Source organism: Haliotis rufescens, unplaced genomic scaffold (assembly GCF_023055435.1).
Source record: "Haliotis rufescens isolate VD_foot unplaced genomic scaffold, xgHalRufe1.0.p SCAF_8, whole genome shotgun sequence".
NCBI lineage: Eukaryota > Metazoa > Mollusca > Gastropoda > Lepetellida > Haliotidae > Haliotis > Haliotis rufescens.
Window position 1 is genome coordinate 51,305,197 of NW_025964372.1, and position 21,694 is coordinate 51,326,890.

A 21,694-nucleotide genomic window follows, 5' to 3' on the forward strand; every position below is an offset into this window, starting at 1 on the left:
CTGATACACACAAGGAAAACTATTTATGGATGTCAACGGAGGAACACTGCGTTTCGGAATATATACTTTCTCCTTCATCAGGTGCATATTATTAAATGCTATGAGGCAGAGAACATATGTTTGTACCTGTAAGAACAACAAAAGTAAAAAGATAGCAAAGAGGGGAACGCAACAAGGGAAGCCAACAGATAACTGGCATGGCGCTGATTACCCCGCCTCCCGTTTGCCCATTGTCCATTTCCCATTACCAATCATTCTTAAGTTAAGATTTGGCTTTAATTTGTCCATTGATAATCAACCATCAACGTCTATTATCTCCACCCTAAAAATATGTAGTTTACTGAGAAAGTGGTATCCAAATATAATGTGTGTTACTGTTGACCACTTTCTTAAAGGCATTGTTGGTTCAAAGCTTTCGGTCATAGAAGCCGTGCCATTTTTCTCTTGTCAGAGGAGTACACAAAGTATACGTCATCTGGACTAACATTTTTGGTTCGGTGGCTGGGTTAGATCGCCAACTTTGTGTTCTGGCGATTGGGTGCCTCACTCACAGTGTGGGTTCAAATCCCGGACGGGACTCAACCCAAGAACGTACGAGAATCTGTACTTTACTCAGAAAGTGTTATCCCAATTATAACATTTGTTGTCAAGAAAACACAATAAATGTATATTCGGCTTTGGATGGGTAATGATATCACAGACATATACGGATATTGATGATGACTTGGAGGAGCTTCGTAACGCACGTCTTCTCAATTCAGGGATTGGTAAATCCAAATATGTGTGTGCGCGTGCGTGCGTGCGTGCGTAAAACATTCATCTTGAGCGGGATGGTAGTCTTAATTGTTATTGTTGAACATGTAATATATTTTTAAAGAAATAAAACAGTGACATAATAACTACAACTTTATGTGAGCGCGAGTAGCTTTTTTGGAATGAGATGAATAAGTCTTATAAAGTTGTAAGCTTCTTCACAACCGTGTAACTATGAATTGACTTTATTGGGTAATCAAAAAAGAGATAGGACCTAAAATAGCCAAATTTCATACGATTTCACTTGTCCGCCATCTTCGATGCAAAGGCGAAAACATTTCAGCGCGTTTGAAGCCACTGAGAATGCCCCCTGCAGAGTTGGACGAACATTCTGCGGTGGCGCGGCTGAGTTGACCAGAGGCTATCAGCAGTATTTCCTGTCGAGGTTATTTAGGTCAGTTGTTTGTGTGTGTGTTCGTGTGTGTGTGTGTGTGTTCGTGTGTGTGTTCGTGTGTGTGTTCGTGTGTGTGTTCGTGTGTGTGTGTTCGTGTGTGTGTGTGTGTGTGTGTGTGTGTGTGTGTGTGCGCGCGTGTGTGCGTGTTTGCGTGCGTGCGTGCGTGTGGGGGGTGGGGGCGGGGGGGGGGGGGGGTGAGATTGGGGGGATAGATGATAGATTTAGCAACATGTAAGGTCATCTTGAGTGGGAGGGTATTCGCAGATGGATTAGCATATGAACTATGATTCTCTTTAGGCAGAAAATGAGCATCCACGATGTTCGACCTGGTAGAAGTGTGTTATCAAACCTCACATCATTCGTTTTTTGACTGGCTGTAGCGTCAAAACAAACTCATTCATTTACTTGAACTGAATGTTCATCTTAACTGCTATGGATAGTCACGGAGCCATGATCCAGAGAACAGGGTGTCATTAGATAGAAATAAACTAAGTAATAATTGGATTACCAGAAAAACGGGGTTTTACACACAAGCCAATAAACTTCGCTCATTAACACCAGAGTAAGTCAGTACAAGATTGAAAACTGCCCCATAATTATGTATGACATGCTTGTCGGGTATTGCTACATATATATGTGAAAACAAAGTTATTAAAATGAAGAGCAAAACTGATGAAAGTTAACAATAAACGTGTATACGTGTTATATCGTCACTGCAAAAATAATGATTGTTTGTCTTTAGTATTAACATTCAAATACGATTTACTTATATCTGTATTAGCGATATTGTCTTTGTTCCACCGGTGAGTCAGCGTTAGCCGTACTATCTCGTAGTATAATTGAATTTCTGAAGACATCACGATACAGTTTTTACGATGCATCACGTCTGCACTAGCGCTTGATAACAAGCCTTGTGTTTGGGTGTTTCAGTGGTTTAAATCGCTGCTCTTGATATTGTTGATTAAACTTTGATACTATGAACAATATAATGTTGTGTGAGAGGTTGACTTTAGAACGGTAACATACTAATAGTATATAGGATGACATAAACAGAACAATGAGAAGTTCGTCGAGATTAGTGTATAGGCAACATTTAATAATTAAAATAATTACATTCAACAACTCCCCTTTTAAGTCCATTTTCCTGACTTATAAGTAAATGCAAGAACAATCGGCCGGAATACAATGTATAGTTCTTGTCCACTTCCATATGTCTATATAGCATACAATAAGCTATCGGGTCCCGTTTAGATCGGTTTGGGTGGCAGCCTAGATAGCCATAGAATAGTTTCATCTTGGAATCTCCCATATCACTGGGGATCCTCTTCAATTTAAATGGAGTTACTCGTTACGATTCCGAACCTTCACGTGACTGTGTTTATGAAACTTTGTCAAATAGTGGTGACATTAAATCTAGGAAACAATACGCGAAATCGCGCATGCACAGAACGGAAAATTTGGTCAAGGCATTAAGTAATCCGCATGCGCAGAACGATTGATTTCAGTACTTCCGCTAAGCGCTTCGAGTGCAGCGTCAAACGCGGGCCTGTAATCTAACACGCGGGGACTGACCAATGAAATCTGAGAAGTAGAAACACCGGTAGACGCTGTTGCTTGATTGACAATGTCAATCAAGAAAGGGAGGAGCTTAACGCTATCGTTCTCTCCCAGTAAATTCCGATGTCAAATAACGACGTTATTTGGACGGAAAAACGATGGTTTGAAAACGTCCAAATAACGTCGTTTTTCCGTCCAATGACCATATACGGAAAAAAACGACGTTTTCGTGTTTGCAGTGTCATGTCATTTTTTACGACCAAAAAATATTCATCAGCATCAAAAACAATATCTTGACACACGTGCATTCATTTAAGTGTTGACAATGTTACGTGTCCATTCCCAAATTGAAACAATGTGTTAACTCAGAAATCTGTTCATAATAGCACTTCGTGTGAAACCAACAAACAAATAACAAATGGTGGACAATCAACAAATGTAATATTCACCCAGCGGCGACAGCGGTCCAGCTACCTTCCGGGACGAGCCCAGGCAGGGAGTCAAGGGTGATGACTGATCCACACTCGAAAGTTGGTATTGATGTGTGAGATGAAAAGTGAGAGAGATGCGTAAACCCGCTCTTGCCCCCTTATATACAGCCTAACTAGAGACTTGAAATGTCTACACAGTGCCATCACCAGTCCACTTGTTTCTATAACGCACCGTCCGGTATGCCGGACCGGAAGTTTAAGACCACATAAGCATAAAAATAGAGTAACTTCCTGACGACTGCTTACATTAAATAGTACTACATTCCTGACGACTAATCACTGTCCAAGCAAGTCTACCGAATTTCAACAGAAACAATGTTACACAGTCACAATTACAATAAACTACGGTTTTAACGAACACGCTTATAACGAACTGACGGATACAACGAACTTACTTTTTTGGTCCCGACTATTTGCTGTAGTTATGCTGTATATATGCTTATAACGAACTACGCTTATAACGAACTAAAATTAGTGGTCCTTTTGAGTTCGTTATAACCGTACTTAACTGTATTGTTAAACAGTAAAATACTCTGTCATATAACAACAGATTTAAACGAAGCTAAGATTTCAACACAATAATACAATACAGTAAACTACGGTTATAACGAACTCAAAGGGACCACTAATTTTAGTTCGTTATAACCGTAGTTCGTTATAAGCATATATACAGCAAATTTTAGGGACAAAAAAGTAAGTTCGTTATATCCGTCAGTTCGTTATAAGCGTGTTCGTTATAACCGTAGTTTAATGTACTATGAAAATTACAGACTGAGTATATATGTAGGAAAACTATCAGTCACTTATTTCCTCCAGTTCTTAACAGCAGTCGCAACAAGTGCAGGAGACAATGCAGGAAAGTAAGTTGAATACGCTTGTAGAAGCATGTCATCGTTCTCCAGCGTCGTGACGTCGAACTGACGGTTGTCATTTTCCAGCATTAGTCGTAAGTTGACAATCACAACCGCTCGTTTTTCTTTAAATATCATCGCTCTTAAACTGTCGTGGAACGGTGTTGCCTCGTTCTTTGTATAAACATAATCGAAATGTGCATCAAAATCAGACAAATCTTGGGAAGGTTCAAGCTTGAACTCACAGAAACGTCGAAATTTCCCGACAAAAAGGTCAAACGGAAGTTTGCCCTGTGGCCGGAAGTCACCATCACCGTGCATGCGCATTATCTTCCCTTCCTTTTTTATAAACTTGTACTCCAAGTACGAGTCGTTGTAAATCTGAGATTCTTTATCAAAATTCAGACAAATAGCTTGAAATGTTGGATATCCAACACTGACCTCACTCAGATAGATGTCGCCTTCTTGTTCCACATTCTTCACAATGACGAGCACGTGATTGTCGGGATAAGTGACGGATGATGTCACCGTGCAGCGGTTCAAGAAGACCTCATAGCCTATAGCTTTGAGCAGACCAAACATGAAGACGTTCTGTGTGTAGCACAGACCCCCCACGCCGCTCCACATAGATTCAGCGATCTCCGACAAAGATGGTCGATGCCGTGTTTCCTTGTCCTCGGCAATAAGGGACACACTTTGAAATGAAAACGTGTGCTGCATTTTGAAAATCAAGAGATTGAGAAGGTCAAGTTTGCTGGCTGACAGTTTGGATCTTGGACTGGAGACACCAAGCTTGTCCTCGATGAACGTGAACGCTTCCCCTTCGTTAAACATGATCTGAGAAGACAAATGGACATAGATACATGTGGTCACATAAATGTCAACGTCACGATGAAGGCTGTATTGAGTAAAATGATAACAGTCGTCATCAATACTGATATCAATACACAATGCCATTTAGAAAGTGGTCAAATGTAACAAATGTTATATTTGGGATAACACTTTCTTAGTAAAGTACAGATTCTAGTACCTTTTTTGGGTTGAGTCCCGTCCGGGATTCGAACCAACACCTGCCAGGGTGAGGCACCTAATCGCCAGCACCCCCCTACTCAAATTACGTGATCTAGACTACCAGTTGTCGGACTTTCATTTTTGTGGAAGCCTCGGTGGCTGAGTGGGTTATATCACTGACTTTGTGTGCTGGCGATTAGGTGCCTCACCCTGGCATGTGTGGGTTCGAATCCCGGACGGGACTCAACCCCAAAAAAGGTACTAGAATCTGTACTTTACTAAGAAAGTGTTATCCCAAATATAACATTTGTAAAATACTGATATCATTAAAGCTAGGACATATAAATAGTTTTTTTCAGTAACATGGCTGCCACGGAGGCCATACTGAAAATCGGATTCGAAAAAATCTTGAAAAAATTGTGGGGTTAGTCATGGGAACAAGCATGTGAAGTTTCAGCTTCATTGGTCGAGTGGTGTCTTAGAAAAAAACAGTTTTACGATACACGGCGAGGGATAAACAGGCCTCTATATAAAAGATAAATAAATAATATTAGTTAGGTTTACAGTGTGATATCAGGGATTACGAGTGCGGACAGATTGGCTTAGGGTGATGTGATAGTCACGTGGACTAGTGACACTAGTGAATCTCTTTCCAATTTGGATACTGGGCTATGGGGTAGCCTAGTGGTTAAAGTGTTCGCTCGTCATGCGAAAGGCCTGGGTTCGATTCCCCACATGGGAATAATGTGTGAAACCCATTTCTGGTGTTCCCCGCAGAGATATTGCTGGAATATTGCTAAAAGCGGCGAAAACCTCACTCACTCACTCTCACTCACTCACTCACTCACTCACTCACGCACTCACGCACTCACTCACTCACTCACTCACGCACTCACTCCAATATGGATTCCTACCAGTGATGCCGGCATAACTCATAACCCAAGTAAGTTAAAAATGGTGAAATGAAATTATTCAATGAAAGAGCGTCATTGGGTCAGGTAGAATTACATACGAAGCCTTTTATCGTTTGTTTGTTTGTTTGTCCAACGCCGCACTCAGCAATATGCAAACTATATGACGGCGGTCTGTGAAAATAACCCAGTCTGGACCAGACAATCGAGTGACTGATATCATGAGCATCGATCTACGCAATTGAAATACGATGATATGCATCAGCCAAGACAGCAACCTGACCTCCCGATTCCGTTAGTCGCCTCTTGCGACAAGCTTAGTCGCTTCTTACAAGGATGGGTTGCTGAAGACCTGTTTTATCCCAGATCTACTGTAAAGGACGAAACAGGCTGTCGGGGTTCATAATCGAGACAAGTAATTGATATTGTAAGCGACGAAACACGCTGTCGGGGTACATACATGTACTAGTAATCGAGACAAGTAATTGATATTGTAAGCGACGAAACACGCTGTCGTGGTACATACTAGTAATCGAGACAAGTAATTGATATTGTTAGCGACGAAACACGCTGTGGGGGTTCATAATCGAGACAAGTCATTGTTATTGTAAGCAAAGAAACATGCTGTCGTGGTACATACTAGTAATCGGGACAAGTAATTAATAGTGTAAGCGACGAAACACGCTGTCGGGGTTCATACTAGTAATGCAGACAAGTAAGTAATATTGTAAGCGACGAAACACGCTGTCGGGGTTCATACTAGTAATGCAGACAAGTAATTAATAGTGTAAGCGACGAAACACGCTGTCGGGGTTCATACTAGTAATCGAGACAAGTAATTATTATTGTAAGCGACGAAACACAATGTTGGGGTTCATACTAGTAATCGAGACAAGTAATTAATATTGTATGCGACGAAACAGGCTGTCGGGGTACATACTAGTAATCGGGACAAGTAATTAATAGTGTAAGCGACGAAACACGCTGTCGGGGTTCATACTAGTAATCCAGACAAGTAATTAATATTGTAAGCGACGAAACACGCTGTCGGGGTTCATACTAGTAAACGAGACAAGTAATTAATAGTGTAAGCGACGAAACACGCTGTCGGGGTTCATCCTAGTAATCGAGACAAGTAATTAATAGTGTAAGCGACGAAACACGCTGTCGGGGTACATACTAGTAATCCAGACAAGTAACTAATAGTGTAAGCGACGAAACACGCTGTCGGGGTACATACTAGTAATCAAGACAAGTAATTAATAGTGTAAGCGACGAAACACGCTGTCGGGGTACACACTAGTAATCGAGACAAGTAATTGATATTGTAAGCGACGAAACACGCTGTCGGGGTTCATAATCGAGACAAGTAATTGATATTGTAAGCGACGAAACACGCTGTCGGGGTTCATACTAGTAATCGAGACAAGTAATTAAAAGTGTAAGCGACGAAACACGCTGTCGGGGTTCATAATCGAGACAAGTAATTGATATTGTAAACGACGAAACACGTTGTCGGGGTTCATACTAGTAATCGAGACAAGTAATTAATATTGTAAGTGACGAAACACGCTCTCGGGGTTCATACTAGTAATCGAGACAAGTAATTAATATTGTAAACGACGAAACACGCTGTCGGGGTTCATACTAGTAATCGAGACAAGTAATTAATATTGTAAGCGACGAAACACGCTGTCGGGGTACATACTAGTAATTGAGACAAGTAATGAATAGTGTAAGTGACAAAACACGATGTTGGGGTTCATACTAGTAATCGAGACAAGTAATTAATATTGTAAGCGACGAAACACGCTGTCGGGGTACATACTAGTAATCGGGACAAGTAATTAATAGTGTAAGCGACGAAACACGCTGTCGGGGTTCATACTAGTAATCGAGACAAGTAATTAATAGTGTAAGCGACGAAACACGCTGTCGGGGTACATACTAGTAATCCAGACAAGTAACTAATAGTGTAAGCGACGAAACACGCTGTCGGGGTACATACTAGTAATCGAGACAAGTAATTAATAGTGTAAGCGACGAAACACGCTGTCGGGGTACATACTAGTTATCGAGACAAGTAATTGATATTGTAAGCGACGAAACACGCTGTCGGGGTTCATAATCGAGACAAGTAATTGATATTGTAAGCGACGAAACACGCTGTCGGGGTTCATAATCGAGACAAGTAATTGATATTGTAAACGACGAAACACGTTGTCGGGGTTCATACTAGTAATCGAGACAAGTAATTAATATTGTAAACGACGAAACACGTTGTCGGGGTTCATACTAGTAATCGAGACAAGTAATTAATATTGTAAGCGACGAAACACGCTCTCGGGGTTCATACTAGTAATCGAGACAAGTAATTAATATTGTAAACGACGAAACACGCTGTCGGGGTTCATACTAGTAATCGAGACAAGTAATTAATATTGTAAGCGACGAAACACGCTGTCGGGGTACATACTAGTAATCCAGACAAGTAATTAATATTGTAAGCGACGAAACACGCTGTTGGGGTTCATACTAGTAATCGAGACAAGTAATTAATATTGTAAGCGACGAAACACGCTGTCGGGTACGATGGCACGCCTATCAGTCGAGTTACCCAGTCTTGCCACCCCTTCAATTACGTCCATTTACAACAAGCATAGGCCACATGGGAATCATCACGGAATTTAAATATTAAGTTGATCACACCATGTTGTTGGTATATTTTTAGAAATACAATCTCTCGACATCGTGGATATGGCATTCCTTCATAATGTTTTTGCAATGAATTTAAACAACATATCAGAGTACTATTTATTAGCACTGTCCATTAAAGTACAAATTCAGTCATGAAATAAACGAGTTTTAAACTGCCTCTCTCATCTGAATGTCTGACAAATTCATCGTTGAAATTATTTAAAACCTTGAATGTTTTCTTTTAAATTAATAATTTGCAAATACACGATGACAGCAGAAAGTGAAAAGGTGAATTATTGCTTACCAAATACATTTTTGAAAAGGATATATTTATTTAAGTTAAGTTCAATACTTTACAACAGGAATAATCAGGGACTCTACATAAGAACCCTGTTTGTAAAGCCTCCCTGGAATAAGTGATCCCTGCTGAAAGGCCAACATTATACCATAAAACGCGGGTAGAGGAAGAGTCATCGTTCTTGGCTTGAAATGGTTCTCGTGCTAAAACCCCATATGAAAACCCTCGAGTCTCCATCATGCCTGTCCCGGAAGGGTACGAGTTGGTCACGAATGTTGTACTTTTTGTATTGTGGGTAACTCGTATGCTGGTGTGTGAAGTGAGCCAAATGTCAAAGGTATATTTAGGTTTAAACATAAGAATGGAAGGTGAGAGCAAGCGGATACACTGAACATCGGCTTAGCCCCGTGTTGCTCGTGCAGATGGTAAAGGCAGATTGTCAGCTATTTATGGGAATGTCAACCATGGTTCTTTTATGTGTGGTTCTTTTTTTATGTTAAGTAATTATTTCCGAGAAATGATTTTTTGCAAGGCAAGGCACAACTGAAGCTGTAAATTCATTTGTGGACGGTGTATTCGGCCCATAAACTGTGTAAGTCTGAACAAATACCATAAACAACAACCTGGAGAATAGTCCGTGCGAATGCTACATTATAATAATGTGCACTTATCATATGCCTCCATGTGGCAGTTCATACTCAAAGCGTTACACCATTATTACCCGTGTCAATGGATCGGTGAGCACTCAATTTTCATTCTCAGCTCCCTGGGGAGTATACAACCCAACTTCTAAGGCGCTAGAAAGTTAACAGACACATTACCATCTCATCCTACCGGGTACCCACTCACTGCTGGGTGAACAGAGGCACATTTCGAACAAAGTCGCTTGCCCAAGGAGACACCACATGTGGTACATGTGCTTCAGCGTGGGGCAGGACCGAAGCCCTAGAAACTCTCAGGAGTCAAGCTGCTTAACGCGGTCACCCATCCATCTACTCTCCGAGATCGACGTTGCTTCACCTGATTTGTGAAAGGGTGCATGTCTCGCGGATCGGGTCGGGTGTGGGTTCTGTGGTTGAGCATGAGAACCCCACAGGCCACCGCTCCACCATAGGCCACGTTTCGGCGTAGGTACTTAATACTTTTAAATATTCATGTTCTGCAAAATTGCAGCAGTAGATGTGTCAGTAGGAGTAGGAACAGAGTTAGTAGGAGGTGTGTGTGTGTGTGTGTGTGTGTGTGTGTGTGTGTGTGTGTGTGTGTGTGTGTGTGTGTGTGTTATTTATTTTCTCTTTGTTATTTATTTTTTAATTTTCATTTGCGGTTCTGCCCTACTTACTCCTCTAGTGAATATCGTATGCTGCTTGTCGTAACAGGCGACTATGCTTGCCGTAACGGGCGACTAACAGGATCGGGTGGCCAGGCTCGCTGACTTGGTTGATGCATGACATCGTATTCCAGTTGCGTGGATCGATGTTCATGATGTCAGACACTGGATTATCTGGACCAGACTAGCTTATTTACAGACCGGCGTCATTTAGCTTGAATATTGCTGAGTGCGGCGTTGAACAACAAACAAACAAACAAAGCATTTCGTGCACCAAACATATGGGAGGCGGGCGCTCATGCTCAATGTGAATATGACCTAGATACGGCTGCACTGCAAGCTTCGTGCTTGTCAAATTTTGCTTGGCCCATCACACAATGAACTGTGCACCTCGGTCCTATCATCTCGCCGACAGAAGCAAGCTTGTATATGACATTAATAGGTTCCGCGCCGTTGGGTTGAGATGCAGTGCAACTCCACTGACAAGGAGTATTTCCGACGAAAATAAAACATTTTAGAAACATATTTTGCCAGTCCATATATCTACCAACCTTGCCCACGAACAATTGTCAAATTCTTTCACAAAGAGCATGGTGCACATAAATCATCCTTTGTTTTGTTTGTTTGTTTAACGAACTCAGCAGTATTCAAGCTATATGATGGCGGTCTGTAATTAATCGAGTTTTGACCAGACAATCCAGTGACTGATGTCATGAGCATCGATCCACGCAAATGGGATGCGAGCCTGACCACCCGACCTCGTTAGTCGCTTTTTATAAGCATTGTCGCTTCTTTACGACAAGCATGGGTTGCTGAAGCCCTATTCTTCACGGGTTGAATCATTCTTTGTATTCAGCATGCCATTGTGTGTATGTGCGTGCGTACGTACATGGATGCGCGCGCGTGTGTGTGTGTGTCTGTGTGTATGACCAGACAATCCAGTGATCGACATCATAAGCATCGAAATTGGGATACGATGGTTTTCAATCAACCAAGTCACCGAGCGTCAGAACGAGGTCTGTTTTGTTTCTTCTTACGACCAGTTCATGCATTGGGGACCGATAACAACCCGGAACCCTTACCTGCGTTACGCAACCATTTATCACCTGCACGACTCTTTGTATTGACTGTGACTATACTTTGTATAGTACTAACTAGAGAGTTGAAGGTTTCAGAAAGCGACTATGAACACGTGGAAAGACTGCACTAATATGACTACCTACCTTCTCATCAGCTTACAAGTGATGCAATGAGGATCTCGACTCGGTGTAATATGACTCGTGAAGTAATTATGGCGTCGTTGCATGAGCGAGTGTCCGGGGTGACAGAAAGTCCTCGTTGGTGGAGTCAAGTCGGCCATGGGTGAGAGAAAATCTATCCCATCAGGTGTCCCATCATTCATAGCGTATTGGGGATTGACAGGTAGCCTAGTGGTTAAAGCGTTCGCTCGTCACGCCGAAGACCCGGGTTCGATTCCCGACATGGATACAATGTGTGAAGCCCATTTCTGGTGTCCCCCGCCGTGATATAGCTCACATACTCACTCACTCACTTACTCATTCATGTATAACTATGTTACTTTTACTAACGGCCAAAAGAAACGTTACCATAGTTTTAGATCACTCTAGTTTAAAAACCACAAAAGATAGATGCATGAGGTAAAATGTATTGAAAAGATCAAAATCTCAATGAAATCTACATTTACAACGACAGTCATGCAGCATCCGATATTGGCATGACAGTTCCCCGAATTGAGTGAGTGAGTGAGTATGGTTTTACGCCGCTTTTAGCAATATTCCAGCAATATCACGGCGGGGGTCACCAGAAATGGGCTTCACACATTGTACCCATGTCGGGAATCGAACCCGGGTCTTCGGCGTGACGAGCGAACGCTTTAACCACTAGACTACCCGACCGCCCCTCCCCGAATTGAGGTGGGGTAGCTAAAATAAGCTTCAACGTAATGGACAAAGGGCACACGCTACTAAAATCGCTCTCATTAATATCTACTCCACCATAGGGCTCGACCTCCTGAACACTACGTGTCGCCGTTCGTTCTCCCCTTCGGCGGTAAACACGATGACTTCTATCAGCTCTGAACAGACAGAACCGGCTTTCATCACTGAAAATGGCCCTCTGCCAGACACGTCGCTGCCAACGACGTACAGTCCGGGCCCATCTTAATCTCTGACGACGATGTTGCACTGTCAATAACTGTCCTCTGTAAGGTCTTTAAGCCTTAATTCCTTGAGCGTTGAGTCGCCTGTCCACTGTCTGTCGACTAACCATGTGCCCATAGGCATTCGTCGCTTATGACATCACTGTTAGAAATTGAAAGAAATCCGGAGATCAAAGTACGCAAGTACCGTTCTTCATTGGGCGCAGTTACCCTAGGTTTGCCTCTTCTTTGCCTATCTGATGCCTTTCCGGTGTGTCTGTAACGTTGTATCAGGTTAGTTACAGCAACATGGGAGCAACCAAAAGTTTTATCAATGTGGGCATGGGTAGCACCCATCTGTATCATACCCAGTACCCGCTCGCGTTGTTCGGGTTTCAGTCGTGGTACGGTATTTCTGGCGTGGTGTTTCATCACTGTGAGTATCTAACAGGCCGTCCGTATCATTTATACACCTTTTTTTCACGTGTAGTTTCGTCTGCCCATGCCGTACATGTTTTTCACTCGTGCCGTGGACGTGAATCGCTTTCTACATACAGCATTGTAGTGTTTGGGCGATGTGTTTTGCATTGATTCAATTTGAACTTGGTTTTACATTTTTGCAATTTCTTATCTAATGTGGTAAAGTTAATTTTGGCAGTCACCTGGGTAATAGTGAAGTCGTTCGTTGTGGACATTACATGATGTATAGAGGTATATCCACAAACACTTGAATCAACTGATCAAATTGTTTGGCTGTGACAAGTTGATTGTGAGTGAGTGAGTGAAAATTTAACGTCGCATCAGCATTATTTCAGCCATATGGCAACGAGACCAAGTTAATGTATTTACAATTTAGTTATTTATGCAAAGTTATATTCAAAAACAATTCATGAAACACATTTGAGCATAACAATATCATGTATACAGTTTAAAAACATGGGCTATAGGCCACCTAGCAGGGGATCATAGGGACTTACAGTACCTCTGCTTCCTGCATGATACCCCAGCAGGAATTACGTCATCACTTTAGCTACTGGTGGTTGTGCACGATACTAGCCAATATTATAAAATACTCAGCAATGAGTTGGCTTAAAAACACTGGTTGATGATAGTTACGTGTCACACATGGGGACAATAATTTTACTGTACTTTAACCCACTGGACAGAGCCTTCAATAATGCCAGTTGATAATAGCATCACACCAAAGTTAAAAACAATCATTTAATTATTCACATACATATTTAGAATTTATTATACAGACCAATTTCTTTCAAATAGCTGATAATCAGATGCCCGCTCACACGGGAAATGAGATCTTTCAGATTTACGTTTTGTTAATTTGAATCCCTTGCGATTGCAAAGTCCACACAGTCAAGCAATATATGCTTGATGTTGAACCTTTCATCACAAGGGATACACTTAGGAAGGTTCGTCCTCATCTGTCTTCAGCAGATATTCGTGGGTTAACCGACTGTGGCCAATACATCGTCGTAAAACGACCTCGTCATGTCTTGACTGACGACCAAAGTAGGTATGACCAAATTGTTGATTTTAAATCGTGAAGTTTATTGCTTCCTATTTGGGTGTCCCAACTCTTTTGCATGAGATCCCGAGTATAACTCTTGATGGTTGGTTTGAAATCACGGTACGGGATCAGTAGTGGAGATAATGGTTTGTCAAGAGCTGCTTTAGCTGCAGCATCGTTTTTTGAGTTACCTGTTATTCCTACATGACTTGGCAACCAGCAAAAGACGATGTCACATTGGCCTGTAGAAAGATTTTTATAGAGTTCTAAAATGTCCAGAATAAAAGGGTGATATGATGAGACACTCTGAAGTGCCTGAAGGCAAGACAACGAATCAAAGAATATGATGATTTTTTTAGATTGGCTTTGATGTTTGATATAGGTCAAAGCTGTTAGGATAGCTTTGGACTCAGCAGTAAAGATAGAACTAGAATCTGGGATTCTGGAGGAGACAGTTCTGGATCCAATGACGGTGACACTAGCAACTGCCACCATCCTTGGACCCGTCTGTGAGAATTATATTTGGAGCGTAATTGGTTATATGATTGTTGATATACCAAAGGATTAGTATCTGACATTTTTAGATGGGTGAGAGTGAGATCTACCTCTGGCTTCACCATCTGCCAGGGAGGAGAGGACAGAAGACGGTAAGGTGATATAATATTTAAATCTATTTTAGCTGCCGTGATGTGTGGTTGAATTCTGATTTCAAGTGGTGGAACCAGGTTTGATAAATTTTGAAACAGGTTTTCATATTGAGGGTGGAAAACACAATTGTAGGCTGGATTAGATTTATTTGGGTGCAATTTGGTGATATATTGCAGTGAAAGTTTAATGCAGCGCTGTTCGAGTGCAGGTTCCTCAGCCTCCACATACAAACTGTCCACGGGAGAGGTCCTAAAAGCTCCAAGACAGAGCCTTAAGCCCTGATGGTGTATTGTGTCTAATGTTTCTAAATTGCCATTACAGGCTCAACCATAGACAATGGAACAATAGTCTAGTTTGGAGCGTATTAACGATCTGTACAAGTGAAGAAGGGTGGTCTGATCCCAACCCCACTCGGAATTTGAAACGACTTTTAACAAGTCGAGATCCTTCGGGCACTTTGCCTTTAGATATTTGATGTGTGGTAATTATGTGAGATGACGGCCAAATATGAGGCCCAGGAATTTGGCCTCCAAAATAAGCAGGGGTCTAGCCATTAGACAATGTCCATCATCAAAAAAGGCAAAGATTTTCTCATCTGCTGGAAAGGTTATGGCCTCAGTGTTCTGGGACGCCATCTTAAGTAGGAGACTATCTTCCAAAATGCCAGACAATAAATGAGACATATCAATACTTCTGAGACAATTATGGAATGACATTAAGAGTACGAGACGTGTACTTGTGTAGCTTAGAAAAGGTATACTTGTCAATGAGTACAATGCGCCGGTCATTGCCATGGCTACTATACACGACTGTGGCTTCGAACTCCTTCAGCACCCACCTTATTCTCCTGATCTAACTCCTTCAGCACCCACCTTATTCTCCTGATCTAACTCCTTCAGCACCCACCTTATTCTCCTGATCTAACTCCTTCAGCACCCACCTTATTCTCCTGATCTAACTCCTTCAACACCCACCTTATTCTCCTGATCTAACTCCTCCAGCACCCGCCTTATTCTCCTGATCTAACTCCTTCAGCACCCACTTTATTCTCCTGATCTAACTCCTTCAGCACCCACCTTATTCTCCTGATCTAACTCCTCCAGCACCCACCTTATTCTCCTGACCTGGCTCCGTCAGCAACCGTCTTATTCTCCTGATCTAACTCCTTCAGTACCCACCTTATTCTCCTGATCTAACTCCTCCAGCACCCACCTTATTCTCCTGATCTAACTCCTTCAGCACCCACCTTATTCTCCTGATCTAACTCCTTCAGCACCCACCTTATTCTCCCGATCTAACTCCTTCAGCACCCACCTTATTCTCCCGATCTAACTCCTCCAGCACCCACCTTATTCTCCTGATCTTACTCCTCCAGCACCCACCTTATTCTCCTGATCTAACTCCTTCAGCACCCACCTTATTCTCCTGATCTAACTCCTTCAGCATCCACCTTATTCTCCTGATCTAACTCCTCCAGCACCCACCTTATTCTCCTGATCTAACTCCTTCAGCACCCACCTTATTCTCCCGATCTAACTCCTTCAGCACCCACCTTATTCTCCCGATCTAACTCCTCCAGCACCCACCTTATTCTCCTGATCTTACTCCTCCAGCACCCACCTTATTCTCCTGATCTAACTCCTTCAGCACCCACCTTATTCTCCTGATCTAACTCCTTCAGCACCCACCTTATTCTCCCGATCTAACTCCTTCAGCACCCACCTTATTCTCCCGATCTAACTCCTCCAGCACCCACCTTATTCTCCTGATCTTACTCCTCCAGCACCCACCTTATTCTCCTGATCTAACTCCTTCAGCACCCACCTTATTCTCCTGATCTAACTCCTTCAGCACCCACCTTATTCTCCTGATCTAACTCCGTCAGCACCCACCTTATTCTCCTGATCTAACTCCTTCAGCACCCACCTTATTCTCCTGATCTAACTCCTTCAGCACCCACCTTATTCTCCTGATCTAACTCCTTCAGCACCCACCTTATTCTCCCGATCTAACTCCTTCAGCACCCACCTTATTCTCCCGATCTAACTCCTCCAGCACCCACCTTATTCTCCTGATCTAACTCCTCCAGCACCCACCTTATTCTCCTGATCTAACTCCTTCAGCACCCACCTTATTCTCCTGATCTAACTCCTTCAGCACCCACCTTATTCTCCTGATCTAACTCCTCCAGCACCCACCTTATTCTCCTGACCTGGCTCCGTCAGCACCCGTCTTATTCTCCTGATCTAACTCCTTCAGTACCCACCTTATTCTCCTGATCTAACTCCTTCAGCACCCACCTTATTCTCCTGATCTAACTCCTGCAGCACCCACCTTATTCTCCTGATCTAACTCCTTCAGCACCCACCTTATTCTCCTGATCTAACTCCTTCAGCACCCACCTTATTCTCCTGATCTAACTCTTTCAGCACCCACCTTATTCTCCTGATCTAACTCCTTCAGCACCCACCTTATTCTCCTGATCTAACTCCTTCAGCACCCACCTTATTCTCCTGACCTGGCTCCGTCAGACTTCCATCTGTTCCAATACATGATAAAAAATCTAGCCGGAACCCATTTCGAACCCAATGATAACAGCAGCTATGGAAAAGTGTTTGGCCAGCATAGAGAAGGTTTGTTTGTTTGTTGTTTAACGCTGCACTCAGCAATATTCCAGCTATATGACGGCGGTCTGTAAATAATCGAGACTGGACAACACAATCCTGTGATTGATATCATGAGCATCGATCCAGGCTATTGGGATAGATTGGTTAAGGTGTATTTATGTTGAAGAGGATTATGTAAAAAGAGAAATCATTTCAATGTCTTTCAGTTAGGTTCAGAACTTATCAATCACCCCTCATAGTCGTGCTTTGTTCCGATGTTGCTGTGCTTAGTAAATCATAAAATAACTTACAATGGTCCATAAAGCCTGAAAGAAAGCTGTTGTGTGTCTGTTATATTTTTTTTTAATGCAGGTACCTGGCGTCAAATGGCTGTTTCAAAATTATTTTTGTTTGTTTGTTTGTTTGTTTTTTTACGCCACCCTCAGCAATATTCCAGCTATATGACCCTTTTCGAGCATACCCTTTCTTCGAAGATTTCAAGGAGCATGATACGACGCTTGCTCAAAAGTTTAGAACATTGGAGGCCTCAGTAAAGCTTTCTATTCTGACCTTGCTTCCATACAGCCTCAGGAACGATAATTCAGCATGACCATGCCCGTCCACACACAACAGCTGTCAGCACAGACGTCAAGACTTAGCGTGTTGTCATCGCCACCACGATCACGGGAGATGGATAAACAAATACGTCAACGTCAGCCAGCGCCACGGCATCTGCATCAACTACACCAACCACTACAGGTTGAATTGGCGTGATTCACAGGATTTGCGGGTTTCATGGGCAGAAAACCCGAAACGTCCCTTATAAAGTAAAATAAAGAAGTTGATATAAATAAATTGTGTCTCTTTATCATCCGTCATCTTGCATAAACAATTCAGTGTATAATGTGTAAAATAGATACATTTACTATACACAAAAGTCATCTTTTAAAGAAACCGCAAAAAAATCGAAAACATATCCATCAAACATTGAGGCATTGCAGTAATAACTAGAACACTAATACCACTGTCCACCCACTCATGGCGTGTATGTGTTTACCATCAAAGGTTCGTGTTCACGTCAAGCTTGCGTTTCATATAGTTCAGGTTACAAGTCGGTCAATCCTGCCTCCGATCCAGGCCTCGTCGGTGACAGAAGTGTCCTTCTCAGGTAGCCCATCACGACGACGCTCTCCAACAGCTCTTGGTGCCTCAGGCGAGTGCTCTGTAGTGACTCTGGCATTCAACACAGCGTGTGTATTCAGATGGAGAAACACACTGAAGGATCAGACAATGATTATAATAAATATTGATATGTCCCTTTTGTGAATCCTGGCTTCAATTAGGCCATCCATATGTTTTATGTGTTTTCATCTTCAACCTCGACCAGCAAAAGAGCGGGTGGGTAAATTTTGTTTTTTAAATAACAATGTTTTTCTCTAAGAATATCTCTAACTTTAGAACACGTGGTAACAGCTCTTAAATTAATTTATAACGTAGATCAAGTGGCTTTGTTTTGGAAACAAAGTTTTAATAAATATAGCTGAAGAAAGATCAAGCTGGTCTGAGGGGACACGGGTGGCCCAGTCGTCTAAGGTGCCGCGATTCGCTGTTCAGAGTTGCGTCCCTTGGGCAGGACAGAAACCTATGATTGTGGGTTTGAATCCCGGTTCGCCCCGATTATGTTTATAGGTTTGTCAGCACCATACCCGTGCTCGTGGGTTTCACGGAAGTGGAAAACGTCTGAGACCTGCATCCCTTCTGGCTTTCCTCCCACATTAAGCTGACACGACGTGATATGACTGGAATACTGTTAAAAGCGGCGTTAAACCCAACTCACTCACTCACTCAAGCTGGCCTGGCTTTTTTTTTCAATATGCAACTGTAGGAGTATGTTCTTATCATATCGGGGCATACATCTCCAGAGCGGCGGGGAAAATTGAGATGAGAATTCTTTAAAAAAAATTACGTCGGAATGAAAATTCAGGACGGGCGGGAGATGGGAAACACAGAACCAGATACAGACAACCTCATCAGTAGATTAACAGGAATCAGGTCAAGAAGGACATCAGCCACACGTAGGTGACAACGGCTCAGGTGTCGCTTTTTAAAACGGTGAGTATGGACATGATCGAAGGGCTCACAAACTAATTAGGTTAAACCTAAGAATAGACACACAAGAAATCTTGGCAGCGACCCAATAGTTAAAGGGGATTACAACTCGCAATATCACAGGATTGGTGATTCACGAATACCGCAAGTCTTGAGATGTCTTCCTATTGTTCTTTCAGTTGATTATTTCCCCAGTGCCGTCTGGCTTGACGCCTGTTCTAAGTCCGTAGTAATTCGACAGCCATGTTTCTCTTGCACGTGCAGCCGTATCACGACATGTCCTTGTACACAAACTGTGTTATATTTCCATATATGGCGCAATATGACGGCTCCCATACATTCATCTAAGATGGCGGACTCAGAAAATTTCGAGTTTAAGTACCAGGTGTCGTCATTCTCTTTAAATAAGATTACTAATTAGGTAAAGTCACAGAAACAACCAACCACCTCTATTTGAATGCACGCATTGAATTACGCCATTATGAAAACGCGACACCCCCCATTACAATAGGCAACACATGTGTTTGTGGATGCGACAGGATTTGTCAGCTCTGTTCATTAGTATCGTATATCCATATTTACATATTTATTAAACGTCGACACTAAAGAAAATAGCAATTTCGATTACCGGCCAAACGAGTGAGTGAGTGTGGTTGGTTTTCCAACGCCGCAATATGGCAATATTCCAGCAATATCACGGCGGGCGACACCAGAAATGGGCGTCACACCTGCCAAAGAGATTCCATTGGGCATGAAAGTCAAGTAGCTGTGAAGATGATATGAATGAATCAGTGAAAATCAGTAAAAGACACGAAATATTACACACGGTAAACATTATCTGACTATTTGCCATTTTTTTTAGCATCGGAGCACCTTTAGAATTCAGGATTCCGGGGTAGAATAGGTCTTCAGCAACCCATGCTTGCCGTCAAAGGCGACTATGCTTGTCGTAAGAGGCGACTAACGGGATCGGGTGGTCAGGCTCGCTGACTTGGTTGATGCATGTCATCTATCCCAATTGCGTGGATCGATGCTCATGATATTAATCACTGGATTGTCTAGTCCAGACTCGATTATTTACAGACCGCCGTCATATAGCTAGAATATTGCTGAGTGCGGCGTTAAACAACAAACCAACCAACCAACTTTAGAATTCAGATCCTCGAGTTATCGTGAAGACAAGCTCTGTTATAGGTCACGTGTCACTAAGACAAGCTACCAGTTTTGTGAGAATCCGCCGGACGCGAACACGCGACATTCAGATTTGTATCCCGCCAGTTAACCGACTGAACAAGGGAAATAGTTCTATGGCTATACATCTTCTTTAACGCAAGAAATGCGACGTTTCGGTGGAGATACTAACGCAAGTGGTGTTGCTAAATGTAAAGAAGGAAGCTTAGGTACATGTCGATAATTGATGTTTATTCCAGGTTAAGAGATGACAGATTGATGTTTACACAACAGATAACGACCTAGCATGAGCTTATCACGATAATCAGACAGACAGATAGATTTTTAAAAAAATATGTTAAACTGAATATGATTTTGAAAAAAATATTATGTACATATTAAATGCGTTTTACAGCCCAAATTATTAAATCTATACCTTAAAACAGACACAATAACAAATGAAAAACATTTTCACTACAAAATGGTCCTTGTGAAACAGTGCGCCACCGCAGGCTATTTTAAGCATTATTTCAATGGAAATCCTATCCTCACACATACAATTCACCCACTCAACGCACCCAATGACCCCAGGAACCTTGTTGCTAGGGTGACGTCATAAGACATCTCACAAGGTGTCTCTTGCCAGCACGTTTTTTCAAATTACGTCATAGGGTATTATGACATGGTTTTTTTTAAGTTTGTGATACCACATACTCTAAAGGTAGGCCAAAATCCACTCTCCTGCCCGGGGTTCCCTGAGGCCTGGAAGGGTGTTTTGGACGACAAATATGCCCGAAAGTCACTAAAACTCCTGTGTATGATAATACAGGTGAACAAAATATTGGATTCCCCGACATTCCGCATTCGTGACCAACTGGTGTTATTCCTGGACAAGCCGAATTGCTACTCGTGTCCCTCTCGTGGCCGTTTTTTTCAAACTGGGTTTCGTGTAAGCGCACACGTGCATAGCTAAAAGAATTGTCAACTCGTTGCGTAATGATATATATATATATATATATATATATATATATATATATATATATATATATATATATATATATATATATCCTCACAACCATTCGTGCTCTTACTCCACAGATGAATCTTGGATCCATAAGCATCCGTCAG

At 42.2% G+C, this 21,694-nt stretch overlaps 1 protein-coding gene across 2 annotated transcripts in view; it reads right to left on the reverse strand.

Moving 5' to 3' along the window:
• Nucleotides 1–11,670, reverse strand: part of LOC124145585 (sodium/glucose cotransporter 5-like) — a 51,814-nt gene extending 40,144 nt beyond the window's left edge. The window contains exon 1 of one of the 2 annotated variants that reach the window (XM_048389185.1): nucleotides 11,574–11,670. The gene's annotated coding sequence lies outside the window, so the exon portion shown is untranslated. The remainder of the gene's footprint in view (nucleotides 1–11,573) is intronic. The other variant, XM_048389184.1, reaches the window with a different exon arrangement.
• Nucleotides 11,671–21,694: the final 10,024 nt, after the last annotated feature.